The sequence below is a fragment of the Triturus cristatus genome, chromosome 9, assembly GCF_964204655.1.
Source record: "Triturus cristatus chromosome 9, aTriCri1.1, whole genome shotgun sequence".
NCBI lineage: Eukaryota > Metazoa > Chordata > Amphibia > Caudata > Salamandridae > Triturus > Triturus cristatus.
In genome coordinates, this window is record NC_140592.1 from 108,186,339 (window position 1) to 108,207,109 (window position 20,771).

The following is a 20,771-nucleotide window of genomic DNA, read 5'->3' on the forward strand; positions in this document are numbered from 1 at the left end:
CGCCACAGCCATCGCACCAAAGCTAAGTCGAACCATCAACTGCTCCCTTGGGACAGCCAAATTCCCCAACTGGAAGTGCACTGAAGTCAAGCCTCTCCTGAAGAAACCCTGCGCGGACCCGCCGGACTTCAAGAACTTTAGGCCCATCTCAGAGCTTCCTTTCACATCCAAGGTAATCGAAAAGGCAGTAAACATTCAGCTAGTCCACTTCATCGAAGCAAACATCCTAGACACCTCTCAATCCGGATTCCGCAGCAACCACAGCACCGAGACCGCCCTCCTCGCTGCCACAGATGACATGCGCACCCTCCTCGACCAAGGACAAACAGCAGCCCTCTTCCTCCTGGTCCCATCAGCAACCTTAGACACAGTCTCACACCGCACACTAGCCACCAGACCCCATGACGCCAACATCCAAGGAAAGGACCTAGACTGGTTACGCTCATTCCTCACAGGCAGAACAGAAGACTAACAGCCTTCCTCTCAGAACGGATATATCAGATGCAGAGTACCCTAAAGATACTCTCCGCCCCGCCCTCTTCGTCTACATGAGTCCCTCACAACCATCGGCAGAAACCACAGGCTCAAAATAGACTCCTACGCAGATGACACCCAGCTCATCCACTTCCTCACCAAGGAACCCAACCTCACCAGGTACAACTTCCAAGAAGGGATGTAGGTAGTCAACCTGGATGAGAAACAGCTGCCTGAAACTCAACTGTGAGAAAACAGAAGTCTTCATCCTTGGCTCCACCCCCTCCACATGGGAGGGGACCTGGTGGACCCCACCCTCGAAAACCCACCCACCCCGACAACCATGCACACAACCTCGGCACCATACTGACTCATCGCTCACTGAGAATCGCCAGATCAACACCATCTCCTCCGCATGCTTCAACACCCTCCACATGCTAAGCAAGATATTCAAGTAGACACCCCCTTCCAGACTCCAGGAAAACTGTCACTCACGCACTAGACACCAGCAAACTGGACTATGGCAACGCCCTCTATGCCAGAATCAACAAAAAACTCCTCTGCAAACTCCAGACCGTCCAGAAAGCTGCAGCCAGACTAATCCTCGACATCCCACGCCACAACCACATCACACATCACCTCTACTGGCTCCCTATGAAAAGAAGAATAACTTTCATGCTGCTCACGCACGTCTACAAGGCCCTCCACAACATCAGACCTCAATACCTCAAATACCGCCACTCCTTTCATGCCCCCCAAGAGAAACCTTCGCTCAGTCAGACTCTCCCTAGCCACCGTCCCATGCTTCAAGACCAGAGCAGGTGGAAGGTCCTTCTCCTACCTCGCAACCAAGACCTGGAACGATCCCACCCTTCACCTCCGGCGAAGCCCAACACTGCACCAATTCAGGAAGGACTTCAAGACCTGGCTCTTCGAATGACCATAACGGAGCTGCCGACACCCACCCCTCAGCACCTTGAGACCCTAGCGGGCGAGTAGTGCGCTCTAAAAAACCACGATTGATTAAACCCCTCCAACATCGCATTAAAAAAAAAGTAAAATGTTTGCTCCTTAAAAGCAAGTTACGACAATAGTACTGTAGCCATACAAACTATCTGAAATGACCTTTAAGCCTTGCCCTCCCTTGTGCAATGTGCATCTTGAGTTAAATGCTTATATACCTTTTCATATCTGCAATACGCATCTGCTGTAACTGCGTATTTATCTATTATGTTGTCCTGTACCAGCTTAACAAGCCAGCTTCGATGTACATGGTTACAATACCCTGCCTGGTCAGGTTTACGCTTTATAAAACCTGCAGAGGGTAATCACTGCAGTTATGGTTTAATTTTAAGTACCATAAAAAGGTTTATAAATGGGCAAATGCACTCAAGCCAGGATACTTTACCACCAGATGCAAAATCGCTCAAACCAGCCCACACCCTTCCTCTCCTTCTGCAACTTCTTTCCATCCAACCATCGTCTTACCCTCTTCTCTCGTATCTTGCTCTTACTTCCACTTCCTCTCAAAGTTTACCTGCGCCTGCTGCACTTAACCTCAGGGAGCTGGGGAAAGGTGACATACAATGAGTGGCACTGGACTCTCAAAAGCGGGCTGCAAGGGCACAAGTACTTCAGGTAAATGCCTGGTGGAATAAGGCCTGACAAGCCTCATCTACCATCTTCACCCATCGTCAACACATACCTCAACAAAGCAGCAGTAGGCTGTTCACTTCAAGTTATTTTTAAAACGTTGCTGACAATTAACTTCTGAAGTCACCAACTTCATGAACATGATTAGAAAATAAAAATAAAAACACAATGTCTGGTGTTGACTGCCAGCCTCATCTTTGTCATTGCGCATTTTGTCATGGATTTAGCAAAACATTTCTAGGCACTGCTGGGCCCCTAAAGTATTTAAAAAATAGCTAAAAGCAAAATGGAGTCTCAAAAACACATTGCTTTAGTGGTACACGGCACAGAAGTGCAGATATGCTTCTTGTGGAAGAGCAAAACTCCATCACTCAGATAAGTAAGCCACTGGGTGAAATGGGTTGACCCACTGCCCCATGCTGTAGTGTGCGGAAGAAAATTGTGAATGACTAACCAATGGATAAAGAGGATTGGCTGAAAGTCCCAGTAAGTACAACAATTGAATATATCAGTTTAGTGAACTAAAACAGTCTTGAATTATGCCAACCCCAAATAATTAACCCAAGGTAAGCATCGAAAATGAACAGTTGTTTGCCGGGTAAATCTCTCCTTTTGGTACAATTGTGTTAAGTTCCCAAACGTAGCAACTTCGAGAAGATAGATAACTTGTGCGCAGTTCACAAATATCCAAGATAAAATCTAGATCACAGACTAGTAGCAAATCTTTTATAATCGACAAACAGGAGCGCATGTCATCAATACATCCTATGTTAATGGGATTCAATGCAGTCAAAATATAAGCAACGAAGTTTGCAGATATGAACCACCTAAATATCCGACTCCGACCTTTATGCTTTCACCTTTATGCTTTCACCTTTAATTAGGGAGCCCTATAAGCTTGAATGAGCAGGTCTCAGCCGGCTTAGCACTTACCATTCTGGCAAGTAACCAACTGATTAACAATTTATCCCAGGCAAACAAAAAAACCTTTAAGTTGTTCTCAGTGAAGCAGCGGCAGGTTTTCAATGAACTGTAACCGAGATGCCTTCCGAGGCAGGCACTTTCATCCTGCACAGTTGCATGCGTGCATGACCCTACTGGGAAGAAACCGTGCCCAGTTAGTTCACATGGTATTGGGTAATCTTCAGCTGGAACTTTTAACTGTATTTTAACGAGGCAGCATATCCTGTGCAGAAATTAATCACTAGGTATATCTAATGAAAACGTCATTGACATGATCGCTGGTAGAATGAGCTACCGTGACTGAGTACGCAGGAACTTTCCGAAGTACAATAAAAATAAAGTGCCTTCACATCAGAAAGCAAAAATTCAGAAATGGTACTCTTTCCTTAAAGAATCAGACTACAGGAGATTTTAAAATCAGCACTTCACATAGCTCTACAGAGGCAACCAAATTCCACTGAATCTTGCGCAATTCTCGATGGCACACATAGTTCGCCACAATAACATGATCCATCCCTGCAAACCCTGATAACTTGTTAAGAGAGCAACACAACCCCACCTTGGTTGGATCACAAGCTTTTGCGCTAAGGATGGCACTCGGAGCCTAGGGATGAAGTAGTAACCAGTGAAGCGACCACACAACTCCGCACCTTCGTTTTGGGGACATAATTCTAGCTGCTGAAGACCCTAGAGACCTGCACAATTGCTGAGGTGGCATGGCAAGCTGATTCAAATAGATCAGTACACCTTAAATTGGACACGTCAGACCAAAATATTAAACAATGTGCACTTTTAGGGAGACCTTCTCCCTACTGCAAGAGACTCCTTAGACAAGATGCAACTCTAGCAGCCAGTGTTGCACTGCATCGTCGCCTTGTCCCAGCTCACAGGCACTTCTGCTTCCCAGACTAACCTAAACAGCAGCCTATCCTTTGGTTACCAAAGGGTATAGTGGGGCAAATTCACAAATCTAGTCAACAGAAGCATCTTTTAGGTCAGTGTCTGCAGTGAGTGCCATATGCAATGCATGCAAACCTCCCGAATGTTTAGAGACCACTAGGATTCTCAAAGAAAGGTCGAGTCTTTCTGGGGTAAAAGCAAACACTTAACCACTTGGAAAGGAGTGAGGCTATGTACTGCAGCCAGATTTGCATGATAGGAGAAAGCAATTGGTTGCCATCTAACATCTCTAAATACAGGTGCTTCACTAAAAACAAAAAAAAAATGAGTTGAAACTGGTGCAGTATTCTTTAAGGAGATGTTAGAGGCAGATAACTTTACTTTCTACATCACTGGCTCTTAATGTTCATTAACACGAAGTCCAGTCGTCCACAAGGAGGTGGGTCTTGCACCTGTGTTCTGGATGGTGTGGGGTTTGTCTAGGAGTTGTTTGGAGATTACAGCATAGAGTATGTTGCAGTAGTACAGCCTGCTGGTGAGAAGTATTTACTTGACAGTTCATCTGGTGTTCTGAGGCAACCATTTGAAGATTTTTGGCAGAACGCCTAGGATGTGGAAGCAGAAGGTGCACACTTGAGCCGTCATGTTGAGCTTGTCATCTAGAATGATCCATAAATTTCTTGCTTGGTCTGTGGGTGCTTGCAAAGGGTAGGATTACAAACCCCAAATAATACTGAAGTCAGAGGTCCGCTTACTCAGTCCACCCGGAAGAGCTGCTACAAGTGTCAGTTAAGCGAGCCTTAGGGAATTGGAAAAAATAAATGTTTGCGCAATAAATGACCCACAGTACACAATCAAACAGTCCTCCAGATTCGCTGGCATGAAAGCCCACATAATGTAAAGTATCAGTGACCTCACTCTCACTAAAAACTTGTTAAAAAGTAGTAAGCAAGAAGATTGAAAATTCAACACTTGGCAGCTGCCGCCATTCATTCAGAGAGTAGAAGAATAACTTGTCCATTTTTCCAGCTTTAAAAGCTGAAAGTCAAGATCAAGCCAACTCTTTCAGTAAGTACAATAAAACCCCAAATCCATCGGAGTAGTAGTGAATCCTTACTTCACAAATAACACTGCACGCCCATCCATCTCAGTCACACGAGGTGTCTGTTAGTCCACAGTGAAACAAATGAATTAACCCCATGTAAAGCATCAAATATCACCTGGTCAACTATTAATATTGAGGAGTTCATGCACAGATTCTTTTTCACAAATAGTGTGATTTGTGTGAGAATCACTCAAATGCAACTATGCACCTAATGATATACATTACAACCGTGTACCATGTATTTCATGTGCATTTTATGAGCATGGGAACTAGTATGATGCTCTTCTAACTTCTGTTGGACATGGCCATAAAATAGAGCGCGTCACAAACCACTATGGCCATGTGCTTGCCACAGTTGATTGAACTCTAGGTGACGAAAAACAACAATTTCAAATTCCATCAGCATGAAGCGACTAACACTGTGCCAACAGACTACCGTGCTTTACAACCGTAAAGCTCAGCAGCACCTCGTCAATATGAGGCACAACATAGATGCCCATACCATGTATGGATTTTTTTTCCATTGTGGAACGTTTTATACCCAGAAACCGTGTTGGGTGGAACTTTGTTAAAGAAGGCATATCTTTCCTCACATTGTGTGTGCAAAGACTACACATGTTCCAATCTCCCCCACAGCCCTCTGTTCGAGAATACCCAAAAGCAGTACTCCAATAACTTGGAGGGAGCAATCGGTCTGGATGCTCCCTGGCAGCCAATATAGTAAGCATCTGTGAGTCAGGACTCCTAACAAAGTGGCGTTTGCAGTCACTTGACTTCTCTAGTACAAGAGCAAATGAGCACTGGAAAAAGCAAATATGTATGAGTTAGCCAGCCTTTTGGTTAAATGTTGCTTTTAGTAATAGTTTATAAAAAACTATTGATTGGGAAAGCAGCCAGGCCCTTGTCAATCAAAATAAAAGGTTAAAGCATTTTTAATCTGTAAATGCACACTGGCGTAATAGTCAACACAAATACTAGACTGGGTTTAGATTTTCTCCTTGTCAAAGGACACAATAAGGTCACTTACAGCGAAGTGAGCCGATGGCTGAAGTGGGCTGACCTAGTTCCCCATCCGGTGTGCTGTCGTGGGTGTAAAAACATGTGAATGGCAATAACGGACCAATTAACCCCTTCCATGCGGGGCGGATTCCCCCGCTGTGCTGACCGTTACCTGCGCGGGCGTGGTCATGACGGAACGGTTCCGTCATGAGCACAGCTCAACCGACGCTCATGACGGAACCGTTCCGTCATGAGCGTCGAAGGGGTTAAAGAAGAGGGCTGGAAGAAAAACCCAATAAGATTATTGATGTATTTTTAGTAAAATTTAAAGGTCATGGCTAACATCAGAAACAACAAGCATTTGCAATGCAATAGGTCTCGCATTATTAAAGTCTGAGCTATTGTCATTGCTAAATAATGCCAATGGTTCTTGTGGTATTCTTGTCTTCTCCTTCTCCCTGCTGCTCAGCCTGTGTGTGTGTGATGTCATCAGAATGTTCGTGGATGCATGGTTTGAAGTGTGGTCAGTTTGAGTGAGATGGGCTGAGCAGCTGGATGCTGCTCTCGGTGGGGCAACAGTTCTCTTTCCAACAATACCAAACACAACAAATATAAAACCGCCAGACCACTGAATCCAGTTAGGGAGGGGGCCATCGTAGAACTGGAAAGAGCGCTCAGACCCTAAAAGCCCCTCGGCGCTACAGAAGGAGTGGGACTGTGCCATACACATGCACTAAACGCTATGTAATCTTTTGTAAGGCCCCCAAGCCTACACCAGCCATAATATGAATAACCCCACTGGCCAGCATGTTCCATGACGCGGCGCAAATCATTTTCAAATTGTAAAGCGCTGCTGCGCAGGTAAAGTGGAACAGTTCGGCGCTTTAGAAGGGAACACCTTCGCTCCGTCACCCTAGCTGCTCAGCACACCTAGCTGAACACCGCAGGGCCCAGTGGTCAGATTTCCCAACCACTGCCATTGCACAATAGAGGTTATGTCGACAGAAAAGACCCGTGGAAGCGCCCTCCCAAAGTGTAACAGAGTCAGAGAGAACTCTAATCCGCCTTTGGTTAATCCAGAAATTTGAGCCTACTGCATGCTAGTACATCTCCGAGCGCGCATGCGCAATCGCCTGGTTTCTTTGCAGCTTTCATGATGCCCGGCAAGCGCTCACAGCTCCCAAAAGTCAACAGTATACCTGGCAGCCAAAATGACCCTTTCCACCTGATTCATTAACAGACAAAAACTGCCACTGGCTGTCAGTCAAACCCCAAATTGGTATTAATGTTCTATGCCTAACTGAACAACGTCCCACAGGTTGCACTCAAGGCACCCTTTAGAATGGACAAAACGAGAGACGCGCGTGCTTTCCATTCTCTCCACGGCCTCTCTGGCACGTGCTTTAGAATCTGGCTAACAGCCAATGGGCGAGGGATTCTCAATGGCACACTGGTGAAATGAAGTACACTACGAACCCGAGCCCGCAAAACAAACCTGTCCTAAATATGGGACTAGCCAGTTATCTATAGAGTGCTGTGTAGCTGACAGTTGCCCGGTGCCGATCGACCCCAATTTCGGCAGCTATTGGACCCGGACCAAACAACGTGGCTGAATGCTGAAGCCAGGACAAGAAACCGGGTATTCGCCACTAGTAAATGCACCACACCTCTATCCATGCCACAATGATCTAGCCCCGCCCACTGCAAAAATGCCCCCTCCCCCAGCTGATGTTTCAATTATAAAATACAGCAGCAGTCATGGTTCAGTGGTCCCCTCAGGGCCCCGGTGCCGCTGCAAGTGCTGCACACTGCCAATGTGTCATGGCCTGGGCCCATGTGCAGGGAAGTTAATAACCCACTTGGTTGCGGTTTCAACTGTGAAACACATCAATAATGCGGAAACAGTGGCACTCAGGCCTCTGGGACTTGACGTCACTGCACCTGCTGCGCCAATGGAGGCAACTCCCCTGTGGCAGTCAAAGCACTTACGAGACTTTTAAATTCGACATAAGAATTCAAATAAGCTGGTCACCGGCTCTGACTTGACAAATCTATTGAAGAGTTGGGTGACATCCAATGATCCCTTGTGGGTGCAGCTGTATTCATGCAACTGCGATCTGGGTCATCGATAGCTAATCATTTTATAAGTTCAAGAGCACTAAGGTGGGAAAAGACTGTTGGCGCTACATAAAAACACAATAAACATTTACAACGTGCGCAGAGATGATCACATGCCCACCAGACTAAAACCACCAAAACAGAAAGCAGCTCCACATCCGGGCCGGGGAGGAGACCTGGGAGGGCGAGGGCTGCCCGCACATGCACGGTACCCGTCACTTTCGCGAGCCCAGTGGCGGCACGTGCAGCCGGTGCAGACAATGCCTGTCCCCTTCTGGGGCTCCCGTGGTGAAGAGGGAGCCCCGGCGCCAGAGAGGAAGTGCGGGAGCTGAATTCCCTGGTCTCAGCAGGGGGCCCGGGTGAAGAGCGGCAGATAGCTGTGCGGGGCACCCATGCCTAAGGAGAGAGCCCCGCGTCGTGCTGGCAGTAGTGGAGCTGGAGTGCTCCGGAAGCACCGCAGCCAGCCGCCGTTCAAGAGGATTCCCCCCGCAGACGGGTGAGTGGGGGATTCTCCATTTGTCCAGTGGTTGTGCCGATGAAAGCACAGTGTCAATGTTGGTTTCCTGAGCAGACCCGCCGTTGCGGGCCGCTCCAACGAAAGGGCGAGTTTGAAGAAAAAAAAAAAAAAAAACGAAAGTGAAACTGCATGCTGGCTTGCGAGGGAAGGAGGACAGGAGATGTGCACGCCGCGTGGTTGTAAGCACGTACACAGGCTCCAATCCGCCAAAAACCTGCGCGTGCCTATCTCCTGTCCCACTTCCAAGGCAAGTCAGCAACAATAGATCTCGCTGGCAACAGCAGCGCTTCGCGCTGCGTTCACCAGGCGAGACCTAAAGAGTAAGACTGTTCAGTGTTGTGCTCGCTCCCAGGAGGACCAGTCCCCACAAGCCATTTGCCAAACAGCGGCACGGACAGCAGTAAGGCGCACCCTGATAGAATGTACAGGGACAATGTAGCCTGCATCAGTAAAAGCTCTGGTGACATGTAAACACTATTAAAGGAAGGCAAACAATCCTTTCAGGCTTTTAAATGCATAAATGAGGATGCCAAGGAAAGAACACTTCAGCTGCTCACATGCACTGTTTGCTTTGCTGCAATCCAGAATCACCTGGGAGAAGAACCATGGAGCCCATCTATTCCCTGTGCACACTCCTCCCCACCCTCCCCCCACAAGCATCTGTCTGAGCAGCTTGCATCAAGCAAAGATGCTCTGTTCCTTTCCACTGTCTGAGTGTAGGTGCTGGCTACTTGCCAGCCTGTGCTCCCTGCTGCCCCCCTCCTGTCCTACTTATCCCTTCCCCATCCCTCCACCTAAAACACTGTGTGCATCACTCCAGGCTTTGCCTCCCTCAAACTTAGTATCAACAAAACCCTCACACCCATCAATTCTTAAAATTATCTAAGACCCATAGTATGTCAAGGACGTGTCTTAATAGCACCATTCACCACAAATGCAGACACTGGTCTATGTGAATTTGCCCGCGCTGCGTGGTCCTCGCACTGCACTACAAGACTATAGATCAATAGAAGAGACATGGGAACACCAAAGTGATCAACCCAGTCTCATCTGAACCATCCCTGTACATAAAGGAAGGCTTCACTAAAGTGTGAGAAACTCTTCCACCTGAAGGTACTAAAGGTAATACACATCAGTACAGGTCTCCTATAGTACAATACCTGTAAGAAACTGGCTCTATATATACTGCACCAAAGTGAGGTACAGTGTTTATAGAGTCCAAGAGTCCCCAAAGGCAGGCAGAGGTTAAAGTTAGATAGAACCTTACTCTAATAGTGGTAGCTTGGTCGTAAGGCAGTATCTCAGGACAGTGTTAAGCACTTGATGTACACACTCCATCAGCAAATTAATTCACACAAGAACTGAACTCTAGGCCAATTGTTTTTGTATAAAAAAAATATATACTTTAGAACCAAGCAAGCTTGGTACAGGTAAGCATTAAATACTTTTCTGTAATAAGTTACTGGATATATAACAATTGAAAAATGTAATCGGAATTGTACTCCGATTTACAGGGGAGCAGCAGTATGCAACACTTAGCAAATGCAGTACATTGAAATGAATAAGTTTTCAACAAATTGCAGGCAAGTTATTTTTACGTTACTTTTTCTAACTCAGTGCTGGATGCCTAGATTCAGCACTGGAACATTTCCTGAAATCAGGTGAGTAAATGAGTTTGATATTAGTGTGATTTTTAAAGAATATTTAGATTTTAAAACTCCACACTTAGTCGTTTTATTCGAAAGAAAATTGTCAATGTTATTCTATGGAATATAAACAGGTTATCTGTTTGCAGGTAAGTAAACGACTGTGGGAGTTAAGGCTCTGGGGTTAGACTCAGGGGTCCCCCAGGGTCAGTGATGCACTGAGACTGCACCTTCAATGGCACTAGGGCGGCCTGGTGCAGAGTGTTGAGGCCCAATGTTATCCTATGGAGGATAGGGGGCTTCCGGTTAGTGGCAGCTTCTAGCAGGCCACACGGCTGTGGAAGCAAAGCTCCTAGGGTTTAGCTCAGGGCAAGTTGGGGACCAAAGTAGCACCAAAGGTGCACCCTCAGCGGCACTAGGGCAGCCGGGTGCAGGGTGCTGTTATAAGGTCGGGTGCACTGTGGTTTCCAATGGAGAACCTCCGGGACAAAGAAACACTGCAGGCTCGGGGACGAGGATCTTCTGGGTGAGACCACCACTTCGAGGGGTAAGTTGGGATGTCGTGGGTTGGTTAGGCACCGTTGGTTTGGGCACACAAGGGCGTCGGGTGCAGGGGTGCCTTGGGACATCGGATTTTCTTATCCGCTCTGGTCACAGTAGGGGGTCCTCTGGATTGAGGCTGCAGGCATAGTCTGGAGGTTGAAGGCAGGTCAGGGGTTGCCGGGGGGACCTCCTTGTGGTGTTGGTTGGCTCGGGCCGGCGGGTGCAGAGTGTGCTGGATTTGCGGTCTCTGGCTGGCACCAGAAGCTGCAGTTTAAACATGTCCGGTGTTCGGGAGATAGAGTCCTTGAAGTGAAGGCAGGCAAGTCCACCAGGGTTTGTGAGGTTGCTGGCTGCAGTACACACCGGGATTTTGCAGGAGCAGGTTCGAGGGGAGACAAGCCTGTAGGGCTGGGGCCAAGTCAGTGGGTATTGTCCTCATGTAACCTCTGCACAGCTCTTCAGTCCTTTTCTTGTGGTTTATAATCTACTTTCTTGGTTCAGGGCTGCCTCCTAAATACTGTATTTAGGGGGCGTTTTAGGGGTCTTGAGGTCAGTAGCCAATGGGCTACTTACCTTAGGGTGACTACACCCTTGGTGGGCTCACCCCACGTGGAGGAGTGAGCACAATCCCTAGTCCTGATTGGGGAGTGCCTGCCATCTGCAAGATGGCGAGCACTGGAGAGTGGGCTTCCTCGCCTCCCCCACCTGAGGGGTGGAGTTGGCAGAGGTGGGCACGCCTCCTGTGCTGGTTAGTTTTTCCCGCCTGTCTTACCGCTGAAAGGGAGGGGAGACAGGAAGGGGGCCTGCTCCTGATAGGAGTGGTTGGGGGTCGCATTACAAAGGCTGCTAGGCCTTTGAAGCTCCCCTGCCACAGATCGCTCTTCCTGGCCTGGAGGAGGTGCGAACACCTCCCCCTAGGAAAGGTTTGGTTTCTGGGCTCAGGGAGTGTAGGCTCCCACCCTAGGGGTCCAGAAACCGGTCTCGTGGTGGCAGGCTGGTGTGTAGCAGTCAGGGAACCCACCAGAGGCTGGTCGTTTTTCAGGGGGCATCTGAGATGCCCCCTGTGTGCATTTTTCATTAAGGGCTTAATGAGCTGAGAAGTTGGATACGAAACTTCGTATTTTCAGTGTAGCCATTGTGCTGTGGAGTTCGTAATGACAATCTCCCAGCACCATATACTCTTAATGGCATCACTGCACTTACAATGCCTAAGAATGGACTTACACTGTAGGGGTACAGGGCTCATGCACCTGTACCCTCACCACTGGCATATGGCACCCAGCTAGAGGGATAACTGATCAATGCTAGGGGAGGTGAGTGAGTGAGCGTTCTAACGTCTAGAGGTCTTCCCTGGTCAAAGTGCCCTGGGTACCATTACCAGGGTCAGACCAGAGGCCAGAGATGCCAATTGGGTTAGTTTTGGGTAAAGAACACAGGCCCTGGGAAACTGATTGGCAGAGACCCAGGGCACACCAAGAAAAAGTGCATCAGTAGTCTGGCAAAAAGGGGGGGTGGGGGAGGGGTTACTGCAATAGAAACCCACTTTCCTACAATATCACAAGTCTTTCACCGCCTTACAAATGACTGCTCACAAATGATTCTGCGGTACACACCGTGCTTACCATCCCTTTCTAGACTGTCAAAAGGTACCTACACATGAGCATCAGTGCCAGTTACGTACTCCAGAATTTCCACATGTAGCCGTGGGCATGTGAAGGGTCAACATCTGTCATTAGGGACAACAGTGGTTAATAAATAAGTTAAAAAGTGGCCCCAGGACATTACACTCAAGTGAATTAAACACTCACAAAGCTCATGAGTATCAAATGCCAAAAATCAGGACACACCCCTCTCTCTCTCCAGATGTGAAGAACGTGATTATCCACATGTCCCGAAAAGACCTCGATAAGGATTGATTTTAATTTGGGCTCCCTGCTGGTTTTCAAACTTCCCCCTCAGTCAATTAAGGGCACGAGGACAAGAGCGCACCACGCAGACTCTCCCGACTAACCAGGGACAGCTTCACAAGCTCATTCTCAGCAAGTGATCAGGACCGAACACATTAATAAAAGCTTTAAATACTCCATTGGGTATCAGGTGAACTTTTGCAAAGGTAACTAAAGCAAACACGAGTAACTACAGAGATTTCTTTTGCAAGGAACTTGCTATTTGCACTGCTATGAAGCATTACTCAAGTACTGTATTTTATACTGAACATCCATCCCTACAGCAGTGCTAGTCCAAATCCCACATACCAACTTTGATAGTCACTGTGGGCACATGCTAATTACAAAACAAAACCGCACCATACAAAGAACTCAATTTTTAATACAAAGCCACAATGTGCTTCAAATAACTGTCTGGAAGAGTGCATGCACAGTGATGCAAGACCAGCATAAGCATTTAGGAAGCTCTCCATTTACACCTCAAACTACAAGATAATACAACACAATGACTGAGTGATTCAAAACCCAAGATAGACCAAGACTTAATACCTAAAACACCACAAACCTAGTAGGACTGTGGTGTGCCAAGGAAATGTGTTGAAAGCTAGCCCACTTGACCGGAAAAGCCCCCAGGCTCACTGATCATGTTGGATCGCCAGCTGCTGTGCCTGGGGCAATGGTGGAAGGGTTGAAGGGTCTGGTCAGAGGATCACCAAATAGGAACCTACACCTGCTGTTTACCTCATCTTGCATTGCGGACTTTAGCAGCCTCTAGGCAGTATTGCTGGAAGAATTAGCCCCCCTCTCCCCCCGAAATTTGGCTCTAGTTGCGCCTCTGATGCAAACACCTGGGTCAAGGATGGTTTTTATTGAAACTTATCTGTTTTACACAGTAGTGCAACCAGTGGGGTCATACTAGTTGGTCAAAGGGAGTCACTGGGAGAAATGAAAATCCTGCTCCAAAACTCAGTGCTACTTAAGCACTGCAAGACATATCCAAAGGCGGGACCAAGACTCAGGAGGCCAGGCGGGACACCACACAAGTGACAGGGGTGGCCCCGCACTCACACCCGCACCTGATTGGGTGTTCGGATGATGACCCGGAAGCGCAAGAAGCGCTTCCGGGTCATACGAGGTGAATACGGCCAGGAAGCCGGTTCCAACCGTCTCCCCGGCCAAATTAAGAATGAAAAGGCTGTGGAGCAGCGGATCGGTCTTTCTTCGCTGCTCCACAGCCTGATAGGATCACTAGGGCATCAGTACCGAGGCACCTCTCTAGCAATCTTTTCCCCACCTACTATTCCCTGAGGAAGACGTTTTGTGAATATGTAGTTTCGCTTCTCATGTTATTTCTAGTAGATAATGTAATGAGGCAATAGTTTACTGTGTTAACCGAATTTTCCTTTTTAGGGCAGCATCTTGTTGTATTTTATGTAAAAGTTCATTAGTATTCCTTGGTCGGTAAGGTCATGATTGCTGGGCATAGCTTATGCTCCTTAGCTCACATCACCATTGTCAAATGGGAACGCCTGGGGCAGGGGGGGGGGGGTGGTACAGATTGTCTCTTATTGAACTCTAGGGGCAGTTACAGTCAGTAGCCTGGAAGGGTGCGGGGGGAGGGGAAGTTTCGCTTCCGGTAGGCTTTTGGCCAACTCCCGCACACTTGCAAGTAGGCTGGGGATAACTGCACAGCCCCTTATGGAGATAATGTTGAGGGCGTAGAGGGTGCCCGGGGTGAGATAAGGTTCCTGTGAACTGGGCCTCCTGCGCAAGGTCACTGCGGTAGGAGGGTGGGACCTAGCTTCATCTTGCACTGGTCATTGACCTTGCCGTAGGCTCAAACAGGGGTAGGCAGAAAGATAATGTTGCTGATCACTTAGCTTATGATAGGAATGACTATGTAATAGAAACCTGTCAAGGATATCAAAATGACACTGTACATACCAATTTAATGAAACTGACTTTCTGCATATTGTATAAATGTTGCAAATAGACAATGTTTTGTTTGTTGAGAAATAAAATTCGGCCGGGTTTACGACCCTTAATCCAAGCTGGTGTGTGGTCTACATTGTTGCCTTGGGGTAAGACGGCGGCTGACTGGCCGGCCTATGGGGCGCCCCAAGAGTTTGAATTAAGAGTGGCTTGTTCGATTAAAGGAGGGGGACTTGTCAGTACCTGGACATACCCTTGTTGCTGCTGTCCTTGGATGCATGCAGTTCTCTGCTACTGGCCACAGATTTAGCCCACATGTCCTTTTTCAATTATTTTTAGTCATGCGGCTATACAGCATGGCTACAAATTATTGCAAAGTCGGCAATGCCCATGCTTGTAGAGCATGAACAAGAGAATGGCAGAGCCAAAAGTCTCAAAAGCAAGACCTATTGGCCTTACCAGTGCTTGCTAGGTCTCGGCACAACACGTGTGAGCAAATCTGTTAATCTACCTATGTGTCAAAAAGAAGAAAAAAAATAGGACCTTGGGAAAAAAAAAATCCCATCACAAAAAGCAATTACGTACACGAATAGTGAAAATACATTTTGAAGCTGATTACCTGTCACAATAAAAACATATCACATCTGTTGTCTCAAAAATCCATTTCAAAGAAAGGCCGTTATCCCTATTCTCTTTCTGTGGTTACCGGGCGCGGATGGGTGAGCGATCTTCAGTGAGCAAAGCGCAACTCAGAGGGAGGGGGGGGGGGGCGGGGTAGATCCGAGACCACGCTATATCAAAGAATGTTTGCTTTGTTTGTTTTGGGAGTTGTGGAGGGGGGGGAAACAAAAAATGTAAATTGTCCTTTGCGTTGTATTACCATGTAATTCTGTGCGGTAGTGGCTTCTGGGGTACGGAGCCCTACTTATAATGCAAATGACAAATAAAACCTGTTAAAAAAATCCATTTCAAAGGAGAAAAGGGCTTCTTTGAAGTGTGTGGGACAGTAAATCAGCTACAAATGGCAAGAGGTTCAACAAGGACTACAGGGAAGCAATGCTTAATTGGAAGAAAAAAAAATGTCAGGCCCTTGTCACCTCAGTTTGCCCCACACAGCCACTGTACTTACATAACTACTAACCATCACACTGCTACAAGTGTGACAATTCAGACTGTTCGAGGCCACCAAAGCTTTAAGATGGCATGAGTGGCAGGTATTTGCTTTTATTGTATATTAAATTAACAAAGCTGTTTTTCGGCTCATCTTTAAATTGCATAAACAGCAGCACCATGTGTTATAAGTGCCAGTAAAGGCAATCAAGTGCCGAGAACCGGAAGCCATCGGCTCAAATTAAGCACTGCAGGGAAGAAAAAAACCCAGTAATGCCTCAATCCCAGCGCAATCAGCAGAAGGGCATTAATCAAGCTGAAGCAATCAGTAATAGATCCCTGCACCAGCCGAAAGAGGAAGTGAAGCCAGCACACGCAGGCCAATTAGAAGGTAGCTAAAAAGACGGCCAGTGAAGCCAACAAATGTGAAGCAATGTGTGCTGTAAGCCCCTTGTTTTATACAATATTTCTCGCAACCAACAGCAGTGGCGTAGGAGGGGTGGTGCGGTGGGTGCGGGCCACCCCAGGTGTCATCACTGAGGGGGGTGACAATGTAAAAAATGTGTGTTTTAAACAAGTTTGCCATTTTGTCAAGCTGGGGGTGACAAGAAATTTTCTGCACCAGTTACCACCGGACCTTGCTACGCCACTGACCAAAAGTACATGCAGGAGAGGGAACGCGTTACTGACCTGTAACTGCGGTTATCCAACATTGGTATCCTTCATAGATTCACATGCCTGAATCATTCCCCATCGTTGGGATGGGAGTCCTTTTGTTAAAAAGGACCAAACTTTTGAGAGTAGCCAATCAGCTATTACCACCCTCTAGAACCTCCCTGGAAGGAGCTCTAGTCCCTCAGATTTTCGTAAGCATAGTGCTAAGTAGTTGTACACAGAGACCCAAGGAGTCCTTCCAGGGGAGGTGGGTGGGTTGCATGTGAATCTATGAAAGATACCAATACTGGATAAATGCAGTTAAAGGTAAGTAACGCATTTCTTATCCAGCATTAGGGTATCTTTCAGAGATTCACATGCCTGAATCAGAATAGTAAGCAATGAGAAGCACATTTCGAAAGGTACTATATATAAATTCACAGATATATTCCAATGTGAAAATAGAAAGTACCAAAAGGCCATGACATAGCAGAGGCATAAAACACAATAGAGAAATGTGCGCATAGAGAAAAGGATGGTGGGATGAAAGGAAGGGCTCACCTCTAATGAAATAGATGACGGAGCACCGCTTGACCCACTGTAGCATCTTTCATGAGTTCCGTATCCAGGCAGTAATGCTTGGTAAATATATGCAGCATCTTCCATGTTGCCGCTCTGCAAATGTCCACAATGGGCACTCCTGCAAAAAGTGCCATGGAAGTAGAGATTGCCCTCATGGAATGGGCTTGAACTGTGGAGAGCAGAGGTTGCCCCGCTTGCTGGTGACAAAAAGTAATGGCTGCGTAGATCCAGAGTGAGATACTTTGCTTAGTGAGTGGAAGACCTTTCCTAGGTCGACTGTACACCACAAAGAGTTGGTTAGATTTGTGAAATGTCTTTGTTCTGTCGATGTAGAATTTCAGGCAGCGTTTAAGGTCTAAAGAATGCAGAGTTTTTTCTGCCACTGTTTGGGTTTGGAAAGGAACGCAACACAATAGGCTAATTGAGATGGAAGTTTGATGGAACTTTAGGGATAAACTTCGGATTTGTACGGAGTATGACCCTGTCATGTTTGAATTGGAGGAAAGGGTCTTGGATTGAGAAAGCATGAAGTTCACTCACTCGCCTTGCCGAGGTAAGGGCTAGAAGGAGCGCCGTTTTCCAGGAGAGATACTGGAGATCCACTCTGTATTGGCTCCAAAGGGCGTTTCATAAGTTGAGCCAGAATCGTGTTGAGCTGCCAAGCAGGAGGTAAAGTTTTTACCGGAGGGAATGTTCTAAACGGGCCTTTAAGGAATTGTTTAATGAGCCGATGAGACCACAGAGAAGGACCTGCGGAGGATCTCCTGAAACGCGATATTGCTGCCAGGTGGACTTTAATGGAGGCATGAGCGAGACCAGATTTTGCCAGTTGAAGAAGGTAAGGCAGTATTTGCTCCGGAGAGGATGAAAGAGGGTGTATTTTGTTTAACTTGCACCAGATACAGAACCTCTTTCATTTCAAGGAGTTATGTTTGGTGGTACTATCTGCTCGGGCCAGAGTTAGAATTCTCTACAGTCCGGAGGGATGTCAAGGCCCTGGAACTCTCTGAACTCAGGAGCCAAGCTGATAATTTGAGAGATGCTGGACCTGAATGCTGGACTTGGTGGTTCATAGTGAGGAGAGAGGGAAACTGTTTTAACCTGATCGGTGGTTCCAGGGAGAGAATGTGAAGCTCTGTGAACCAGTGTTGGCATGGCCAAGCTGGAGCTATCAAGATGAGCGTGCAAGGTTCCGCTTTCAATTTCCAAACCACCATGGGGAATCCAGGGAATTGATAGAAAAGTGTATGCTAAGACGTCGCACCATGCGATCGAAAACGCATTCCCTAGAGACCCTTTCTGGGGATGTCAGCTTGCAAAGTGTTGGCATTTGGCATTCTGCTGGGTGGCAAGGAGGTCCAGAAAAAGGGGTGCCCCATAGATAGAATATGCGGTTGAGGGTCCGCTGATTCAACTCACTCGTGACATGCTGCCAGTTGTCTGCTCAAAGAGTCGGCCAGCACGTTGTGGGTCCCTGGAACATACTCTGCTCGAAGAGATGTGAAGGAGCAACCAGTTCCAGATTTTTTGCGGCTCCTTAGAGTGTCAGAGAACGAGTCCCTCCCTGCTTGTTCAAATAGTGCATTGTCGGGGTATTGTCGGTTCGTACAAGCACTAGAGAGTTCCTGATTCGCTGAAGGAATGCCAAAAGAGCAAGATAAATCTGCTGGAGCTCCAAGCAGTGTATGTGGAGTTTCCTTTCAGAAAGGGACCATTTGCCGCTTATCTGGAGTTCTTGGAGGAAAGCTTCCCAGCCCTCCAGAGATGCATCCGTTGTGATGGTATGTGGAGAAGCAGAAAGCAAGAAAGGCAAGCCTTGAGAAAGGTTCTGAGGGCAAATCCACCACCTTTGAGCCGTTTTTATCAGAGGGGTCATCTGGATGATGTTGAAGGACCCCGTGCACTGGACCCATTGAGCTGAAAGCGCTTCTTGAAGAGGTCGCATGTGAAGGCGACAGTGTGGCACTAGCAGGATGCAGGAGGACATCATCCCGAGCAGGGATTTGAAGAGGCGCACAGAAAGTCTTTTTGGAATGTATGCGAAGCGCCAAGGAAAGAAGTTTGTCTTTGCGCTCCTGTGACAGAAACGCCTTCCTTTGTAGCGTGTAGAGGGTGCACCCAGGAAAGGTATGCGCTGGGAAGGCTGAAGGACGGACTTGTCCTGATTGAGAGTAAGCCCCAAACAATCGAAAAGCCTTAGACAGGCGCTGGAAGACCTGAACGTGCCTTCTAGAGAGGGTGCTTTGACGAGCCAGTCGTCCAGATACAGAAAGACTTGAGTGGTGTTGGAGGTATGCAGCCACCGGAGAAAGACATTTTGTAAAAATGTGTGGCGCAGATTTGAGTCCGAACGGCAGGACACGAAATTGGTAATGCCTGCCCGCCACCGCAAATCTAATAAATTTTTTGTGGTTGCGGTGGATCGGGATCTGAAAATAGGCGTCCTGAAGGTCTCAAGTCACCATGTGGTCGTCCGCATTGAGGAGCTGTAGCACTTCCTGGATGGTGACCATACGAATCAACTTTTTTCAGTAATTTGTTTAGATTTCTCAAGTCCAATATCGGTCTCCATTTTTTCTCCTTTTTGCGTATGAGGAAAAATCCGGAGTAAAATCCCTTTCCCTTTTGACATGGGGAAACCCTCTATAGCTCCCTTCTGGAGCATAAGTGCAACCTCCAGGAGCAGAGCACGCAAATTTTTGTGAAGCATAGGTCGGGGAGGGGTTTGGATGAATTCCAGTGAATGTCCGAATTGAACTAATTGCAGGACCCAACGGTCCGTTATTTGCTTCCAATTTTTCAGAAAGTGGAAATTCTTCCTCCAACTTTGGAGGGCAGAGAGGAGTTGGAGACCGGCGGTAGTGGGAAGTCCTGGTCGCCGAGCAGAGTCTGTTGCCCTCCTTTGCCACGAAATTAAGATTTAGTGTAGGTGGTGTGCTGTTGACGTTGCTGGTATAGTGGCTGATATTGCTGAGTGGAAGAGAAGGAAGATCGGTGTTGGAAATCCACTCTGGTAGATGGGTGACCTCTCCCTCTTGAGTCTCGAAAAGAGGGGTTCCGGAATTGTAGGGTACCCAAAGCACTAGCCATGTCAGTATCCTTTTTAATCCCTTGCAGAGTTTCATCTATCTGCGTCCCAAAAAGAAGCTGGCCATCGTACGGCATGTCCAAGACTTAGGTTAGTACTTCCGGTCTGAATGAGGTCGCCTTCAACCAACCCGGACGCCGTAGTACAGCTGCGCCCGCGAGTTGGTGAAATCCAGTAGAGGCAATCTCCATCGCACAGTCTAATTTCAGAGGCAGGTCTCTCGCCCTCCAGTAAGATTTTCTTCGCCTCTTCATTTGACTCCTCCAACAAGGTCACAAGGTATGGAGCAATATCTGCCCAGATCTACCGGTTACAACGTCCTAACAGTGCCAAGGAAGTGGATGCACGCACTGTAAATGCTGATATGGACGAGAAGAGTTTGCCAATATTGTCCAGCCGCCTACCCTCTGTCCGGAAGTACAGTCAGCAGAGCGGAAGGATTTTTTGATTTCCGCTGAGCAGCTTGAGTAATGACTGAGTCCAGTTTCGGATTGCCTGTCAGGCAAGCCGGAGCAGTATCTGGAGCTTTATATTTCTTATC

General features: G+C 47.4%; 1 protein-coding gene across 5 annotated transcripts in view; it reads right to left on the reverse strand.

Moving 5' to 3' along the window:
- ITPR1 (inositol 1,4,5-trisphosphate receptor type 1) overlaps nt 1-20,771 on the reverse strand; it is a 1,957,366-nt gene that overhangs the window by 1,652,856 nt on the left and 283,739 nt on the right. The window lies entirely within an intron of this gene.